We start from the raw sequence: 8,428 nt of genomic DNA, 5'->3' as shown, positions 1-8,428 counted from the left end.
GTGCCGTCGAGTCAAACCCGACTCATAGTGACCCCTCCTTGGGTTTCCGAGGCAGTATCACTACGGAAGTAGATTGCCCAATCTTCCTTCCGAGCAGTGGCTGGTGGGTTTGAACCGCCAGCCATCTGGTTAGCAGGCAAGTGTCTTAGCCACTATGCTACCAGAGCTCCCAGAGATGGTCTAGTAGTAGCAAATTCCCAGAGTTTCTGTTTGTTTGAGAATGTCTTGGTTTCTCCTTATTTTTGAATGACAACTTTGCTGGGTAAAGAATTCTTGGTTGGCAGTTGTTTTCTTTCAGTATCTTATGTGTATTGCTCCATTGTCTTCGGGCCTCTAGTATTTCTGGGGAGAAATCCACTTTGATTCTGTGAAAGTCCTTTGGAATATATATATGTGTGTGTATGTGTATGGGTTCAATAATTCACTGCAGTGGCCACACAAAATTCACAGAATTGGGGATTTATTAGGGAAGCAACAGGCTGTGATTCAAATTCAGGAATGTGTTCAGAATGCATTTCTTCGGTCAGGACAGTCTCTCTTCTGCTGTGTCCTTAGACACAACTCTCTGGTCCCTGGCCTCTGCCTCTGTAGGCCAGGTAAGCCTGCTGCTCTGTCCCATGCCTTTTAGTTCCACTGCCGCCATCTCTCAGCCAGGCATCTCTCTCCCTCTCTCTCTCAGCAGCACATTACTCTCTCAGTGGCGTGTCTCTCTGTCTCAGCAGCACATCTCTCTCAGCCGGCAGTCAGAGATGTGCCTCCAGGAGGGCTCATTTTAAGCCTGGCAGAGTGGCACAACGAACCAGTCCCAATGTTAGAATTCTACACACCTGAGAGAGAGCCAATTTACCCAGATTACTTCCTGCTGCCGGAGGTAGATACCTTTAACAAGCAGCTACTCAGTTGCTTACGGAAAAGTGGGAGTTACAAAGACTGTGGCTAGAAAAGCCATACCATGTAATTTACTACTCTACAGGGTCTCACCTAGCCCCATCTCAATATGGCTGTGATGTTAGTGGGTAGGTTCTCTGAGCCTCTGTGCTGTCCCCATTTCTCCTCTCCCCTGCTTCTGGACTCACCCTGATTCTCCATTACCTTAGTAGCTGTTTGTAGTTGTAAGATCTCAGTCTGTGCTTGCTTTTATTTGTTGTTCAGTAGGTTAATTGTTTGGAGAGTAAATGGGAAACTCCGCTCACTTTACCATCTTGGTCCACCTCTGGAACCATGGCTTTTGCGAGAATGGTTGATCTAGCACTATTGTAGGGAAAATAAAAGATGAACCTAAAGCATCTTGTAATGCTAGAAAGCCAGGAAGTACTCAAAAACAAAAGAGTAGGGTATGTCAAAGGGACACAGACACCTACCTGAAAGAATTCTCAATGTTTTAAGCTGGAACAATTTGAGAAAGAAAATAAATAATGCAGCATTGGATTAGAACTCAAAGTATAAAATAAATATACTTTAGGCCATATTCATATGTGGAAGACTTCCAAATAATATATAGAGATTCTTCCTCTTTCAGGAGATGTGGTTTAACCTCCCCAGCTCTATGTTGGGTTAGATTAGTGACTTGCTTCTAAAGAATAGCATATGGAAAGGGAAAAAATAGTAACATTACAGGAGAATCTTGACCAACTACCTTAACCAAATGACCAAAATTGACATCACCAGTGGTAAGTCATGTTGATATCCTGTACCTCCTAAATACTATGTGATGAGAACGTCATTTTACCTCTCCTCTCTGGTATCCCAGAAATGCAAGATAATTTTCAACAAAAGTGGAAAGGCAGTTGAGTGGAGAAAAGACAGACTTTTCAACAAATGGTGTTGAAACAACTGCTGCATATTCATATGCAAACAATTACAACAACTACTTCTGTCCATTCCTCACACTATATATAAATATCAGCATAAAATATATATCCAAAAGTAAAATCTTACTCAACTTCTAGAAGAAAATACAGGAGGAGATCTTATTTATTTTGGATTGAGCAAAAGCTTCTTAGATGACACCAAAAGCACAATCCATAAAAGAAAGAAAATGATAAATTGGAGTTCATTAAAGTAAAAAATTTCTATTCTTTGAAAGATACTATCAGAGAATGAAAATAAAAGTCACAGAACAGGGAGAAAATATTTGCAAGTTATTAGTTTGAGAAAGTACATGTATCCAGCATATATAAAGAGTTCTTAAAGCTCAAGAAAACAAACAACCCATTGCAAAATGCACAAAAGATTTGAACATACACTTCACCAAAGAAGATGTACAGATGGCAAATCAGCATGTAAAAAAGATGCTCAACATTATCAACAGTGACAGCAGATCTGTGATTCCTTGGCAAGGAAGACAGGTATTCCGTCACAAGAAAAAAATCGAGGACAGTTGCTTTTTAGGCAACTCTACATTTGAAAATAATTTTTTTTCCTTAATCTCTTGAGCAAGGAAAATTCTTTTGAAAATGTTATAAAAATAATAACATTTATTGGAAGTTATTAATGTCTTTAGTTTTATGCATTAAGTATAATAGGTTAAGTCACATTTTCAGCAGCCAAATGAGAGAACAGAATGTCACTGAATTAGAAAATTAACTGACCTTGTAGAGTAGTGATTCCCAATTCTGGGATGATGTAAGAAGAATATGAAAATCATTAAAACACCCCTTCCTTTCAAGCTTCTAATTCTGTGCTATAATGAGCCATTATTTACTGAAAAGAATAAATCCTTGCTCTAATTCCTTTGTTTTGTGTCAAGAAAACTTTTGCCACAGCAAGTGTGAAATAGCATATATATAACTAATTTTCTCACCCTTTTCACATAAAATTAGAGATCCTGAGACTTCCAGTAACATGGAGGAATAAACAGACAAGTGACATAGACCCTCTTCAGCAAAGAAAAGAAAAAACCAATTGACAGAGATATAGAAGATAATCTTGGAGCCCTGACCTTTGAAAGGAACTATACAGAAGTAGGGAGCTCTGGTAGCATAGTGGCTAAGGCACTTGACTGCTAACCAGAAGGCTGGCGGTTCAAACCACCAGTCTGTATTCGGAAGGAAGATGGGGCAATCTACTTCCGTAGTGATACTGCCTCGGAAACCCAAGGAGGGGTTGCTATGAGTCTGGTCCGACTCGACAGCATATAACAACAGCAACAACAACATACAGAAGTGGGTTAGGCACAAACTGGTGGAAAAACCTGAACGAAAACGGTGAGTACAGAGACGGTCGGAGCTGCAGACTATCAGCTACTCTGACGGGACCAACAGCCTGAATATTTCCAAGTGGTGTCAAGACCTGAGAATTGACCTAAAGATCAGCCCTGGTCACCAACGGCTGCAGGGACGATGGTGCTGGTGGCCTATGACTTGGAAGGGAAATAGCAAGGAGGGAGACAACCTGAGCTGTTCACTTTCTGCTGTCTGGAGGGCACAGCCATTTTGATTATTTACACATGGCAGCCAGTTTGGATATTTAAAGTGACCAAGGGTGCAGCCATTTTGAATCTTTACCAGTAGCAGCCATTTTGGATTTTAAAGTGATAGCATTCTCATTCAGATTTCAGGGACCTATGAATATACTCTGTTTGCCAAGGTCGGCAGGGACACATATGAGAGGCTGACAACAGGAAAGGAGACAGGTGGTGAGTGTATAAGTGCTGTCAACTAGTGAATAGAGGAACACAGCACAGTACCCTGCTTGTGTAGATAACATACAAACAAAACAAAATGAAAATTGTGGGCAAGTCACTCTAGCATACAATTATCAATTAAATATAAACACAAAAATGTCACAATGCCTCGGAGACAACAGAGCATCACAAAAAAGCAAGATAAAGCAGAAGAAGCAAGGGACCAGGATATAGACCCAAAACACATCCCTGAGGAAGATGCAGCATTAGAACTCCCTAATAAGGAATTCAAAAGAATTATATTTAGGTATCTTCAATGAATTGGGAGCCAGGTCAAGGAAAACACAGAGAAAACCCTAAAACAATTTTAAAAGACAATACAAGAACAAAATGACAAAATAAATGAAAAATTAGAAATGATAGAAAATCTACACACAGAAATCCAGAAGATGAATACTAAATTTTCAGAAATAGATAAGACATTGAATGGGCAAAGGAGCAAAATTGAATCAATGGAAGATAAAATTAGGGAGATTGAAGGTAAATACCTGAACACTTCTTTGGAAAGAGATAAATCAGAAAAAAATATCAAAACAAAATGAAGAAAGCCTAAGGTTCATGTGGGATACCATCAAAAGGAATAACCTACATGTAATTGGAATTCCAGAACAGGAAGAGACAAATAAAACCAGAGAGAAAATTGTCGAAGATTTGTTAGAAGAGAATTTTCCTGGTATGATAAAAGATGAGACTATATCCATTTGGGATGTCCAATGAACCCCAAACAGGATAGACCCCAAAGGAAAATCACCCAGACATTATCATCATCAAACTTACTAAAACCGAAGACAAAGAAAGAATCATGAGAACAGCACAGGAAAAACAAAAAGTTACCTACAAGGGTCAACCAGTAAGACTAAGCTTGGATTTCTCAACAGAAATCATGCAGGTGAGAAGACAATGGAATAGTATATATAAGACTCTGAAAGAGAAAAATTTGCAACCAAGAACTAGGTACCCAGCAAAATTGTCCCTCAAATATGATGGTGAAATTAGGACATTTCCAGATAAGCAGAAATTAAGGTAATTTGTTAAAATCAGACCAACCTTACAAGAGATGCTAAAGGGATCCCTTTGGACAGAGAAGCAACAACAGCCAACAACAACTGACCATTAACAACAGACATGATGATATAACCCAGAAACCATCCCAGCTATGGAAGTATCCAAAGTAAATAATCCTACAAGATTGTAAACAGGGAACCAGAGACACCACCTGACAAATGAGGACAACCACAAACCAAAAAGAGGGAAAAAAAATCTGTGTCGTTACAGAACTTTTAGATGGTAGGGAAGTCAAGAGAACTACAAGATAGAACAGATTGTTGTAAACTTGGAAAGAAAACTATAAATCACAGGGTATCCTCAAAGAAAAATGATAAACCTTCACATCAAAAAAGAGGATCAGCATAAATATTCAGCAAAAACATAAACAAAATGAGCTCAGCATGGAAAATTATATGGAACAAAGAAATCGACACCACGAGAAAGCACATAACAAAAATGACAGCAACAAATTCATATTTGCGGGTAATTACGTATCTGTCAAGGGACTTAGCTCTAAGATCTATAGCGGAAGAGTGGATGACCAAACTATGGTACATACACATACTGGAATGTTATGCAGCACTAAAGAATATTGTAGAGTCTGCAAAACACTGCATAATATGGATGACGTTGGAGGACATTATGCTGAGTGAAATAAGTCAATCACAGAAGGACAAATATAGTATTAGTTCGTTGTTGTGGAGGGTCAAGGAAAGGTTTATATATGGAGGGAAACTTTCTTTGTTGATTGCCAGAGGTGGGAGGGGAGGAGAGAGAACACTGCAAAAAAAAAAAAAAAAAAAATGCATTGACCCATGTCACTTTAGTTTTGTGTATTTCACTGTACAAAAATTATATTTCAATAAAATGCATTAAAAATGGAGATTCTTTTGCTGTATTGTAGTTTGAAGGCTTAGGATATTTAAATTTGGCAGTAGAAGGTGTGGTTTTTGTGATAAACTAAGTGGATAGATAGCTAAGAAGATTTCAGGAATTGTTTGATGCCAGAACCAATTCAATCATGAAGAGAAATTCTTTTAGTAGAAAACCAGAAATTTTATTACAGCATTTGTTTATACACAACCAGTCCAACTATTTTTAATGAAAAATAATTTCCTCAGAAGAAAATAAGATACTATTTCTGTGGATCTGGAAGATTTGTTATATAGAAGATTTAATTGTAATGATATTGTCTATGATCAGGTTTTTTTAGTAGTCTTACTTTATGTATATTTTATATTTCTATATTGCTTAAATTTTACATATTTATAGAAATATATTTGCCACTTGAGGAATATACCTCACATAAATTTAAGGATATTTAACCAAAAGACTTATATTTAAGGCCTTTGATTCTTATATAAAAACACCAAACCAATTGCTGTTGTGTTGACTCCAACTCATGGTCGTTGCATTTCTGTCACAGTAGAAATACGCATCATAAGGTTTTCAGTGGCTGATTTTTTTCAGAAATAGATCACCAGGTCTTTCCTCCTAGTCTGTCTTAGTCTGAAAGTTCTACTAAGACCTGTTCAGTGACATAGGAACACACAGGCCTCCACTGACAGATGGGTGGTGGCTGCACGTGAGGTGTATTGACTAGAATTGAACCTGGGTCTTCTGCATGGGAGACGAGAATTCTACCATTGAACCTCCATTGTTCCGCAAACTCTTAGTAACCAGCTGCCATTCAGTCTGTTCCAGCTCATGGTGACCCTGTGTGTATCAGAGTGCAACTTACTCTGTATGGTTTTCAGTGATTGGTTTTTTCAGAAGTAGATCACCAGGGCTTTCTTCTGAGATACCTCTGGGTGGACTTGAACCTTCAACTTAACAGTAGTCAAGTGTATTAACCATTTTGCACCACACAGGGACTAGATCCTTAGTAAGGGCCTCTTATTTCCTCGACTTACTTTGACAAATCAGTCAATAAATTTCTTCAATTATTTTAGCTTCCTTTATCTGAGCTACCATGGAATATTGTTAAGTATTGTTTCTGAACTGGGAAAAGTATTTCACAATAAATATAACTTATTAAAAGCTTCTTTTTTCTTAAAAGCAGCCTGGACAATTACCATCTTTGTGAATATTTCCTCTAAGGTTAATTAATAACTTGAAGGAGCTCTGGTGGCACAGTTGTTAAGTCATTCAGCTGCTAACAGAAAGGTCGGCAGTTCAAACCCATCGGCTGCTCGGCAGGAGAAAGATGGGGCAGTCTGCTTCTGCAGATTTTCAGCTTTAATAACCCTATGGGGCAGTTCTCCTCTGTCTGTAGGGTCACTATCAGTTAGAATTGACTCAGTGGCAGTGGGTTTGAGATTTATACAGTTTATTTTTAGACTCTATTCTTTGCAGAAAACCTGGTAAACAGAACTGCCACAAAAAGGATGTTGTTGTTGTTTGCCGTCGAATCAGCCCCGACTCATAGCGACCCCTCCTTGGGTTTCTGAGGCAGTATCACTACGGAAGTAGGATTGCCCAACCTTTCTTCTGAGGAGTGGCCGGTGGGTTTGAACCGCCAGCCTTCTGGTGAGCAGTAGTGAGGGTTTAAAATACTTAAACAAGTATCCAGTACCATTGAGCATAACTCAGAACATCAAAGCTAAGCTTATGAAATAATATTAACATCATTCAGCAAATATAATCAATAAACTGGATTTACAGAATAATCTTATGATTTATAAAATAGGGACACTGCATGATTTTTGTTTGATCAGAGTTTAAATCTCAATCTTGTTCCACATTTCCCTATTTTAAAGTATTGTGATGAAAATAAATAAAAATGAAAAGGAAAAAAGTACTCTTTAATCTTGGATGGGCATTTTTCCCATCAAGACTTTATATAAACTATTGTTGTTGTTGTTATTAAGTGCTGTCGAGTCGGCCCCGACTCATAACGACCCCTCCTTGGGTTTCCAAGGCAGTATCACTACGGAAGTAGATTGCCCCATCTTCCTTCCAAGGAGTGGCTGTTGGGTTTGAAGCGCCAGCCTTCTGGTTAACAGTCAAGTGCCTTAGGCATTATGCTACCAAAACTCCCTTATAAACTATTAAGATGTTCAAATTTTAGTTTTAGCAGAAGTTTTTTTATATACATATTTGTATGTGCTGTAAATATGTCCATGTATATAGTGGAGCATATGAGCAGTTGAGCTGTTCCACAATCAGCTCCTGGCCTGGTTTTGGCTGAAGATATTGAGCTTCTCCATCACCTCTTGCCACAGATGTAGTCAGTCTCATTCCTGTGTGTTCCATCTGGTGAAGTCCATGTGTACAGCCACCATTTGGGTTGTTGAAAAAAGGTGTTTGTAACGAACAAGTCATTGGTCTTGTAAAATTCTGCCATGCGAGTTCCAACATTATTTCTGTCACCAAGGCCAACTTTTCCAACTACTGGTGATTCTTCTTTGTTTCCAACTTTTGCATTCCAGTCACCAGTGATAATTAACAAATTCTGATTGCATGTTCTGTCCATTTCAGAAGTTGATAAAAATCTTCAATTTCCTCATCTTTGGCTTTGGTGGTTGGTGCATAAATTTGAATAACAGTCGTATTAACCGGTCTTCCTTGTTGGCGTATGGATATTATCCTATCACTGACAGCACTGTACTTCAGGACAGATCTTGAAACATCCTTTGTGATGATGAATGCCACGCCATTCCTCTTTAAACTGTCATTCCCGGCATAGTAGATCAT

The sequence above is a fragment of the Orycteropus afer genome, unplaced genomic scaffold, assembly GCF_000298275.1.
Source record: "Orycteropus afer afer isolate SDZICR_OR568_19922 unplaced genomic scaffold, OryAfe1.0 scaffold00036, whole genome shotgun sequence".
NCBI classification, from domain to species: Eukaryota; Metazoa; Chordata; class Mammalia; order Tubulidentata; family Orycteropodidae; genus Orycteropus; species Orycteropus afer.
Note: the sequence above shows the minus strand (reverse complement) of the source record.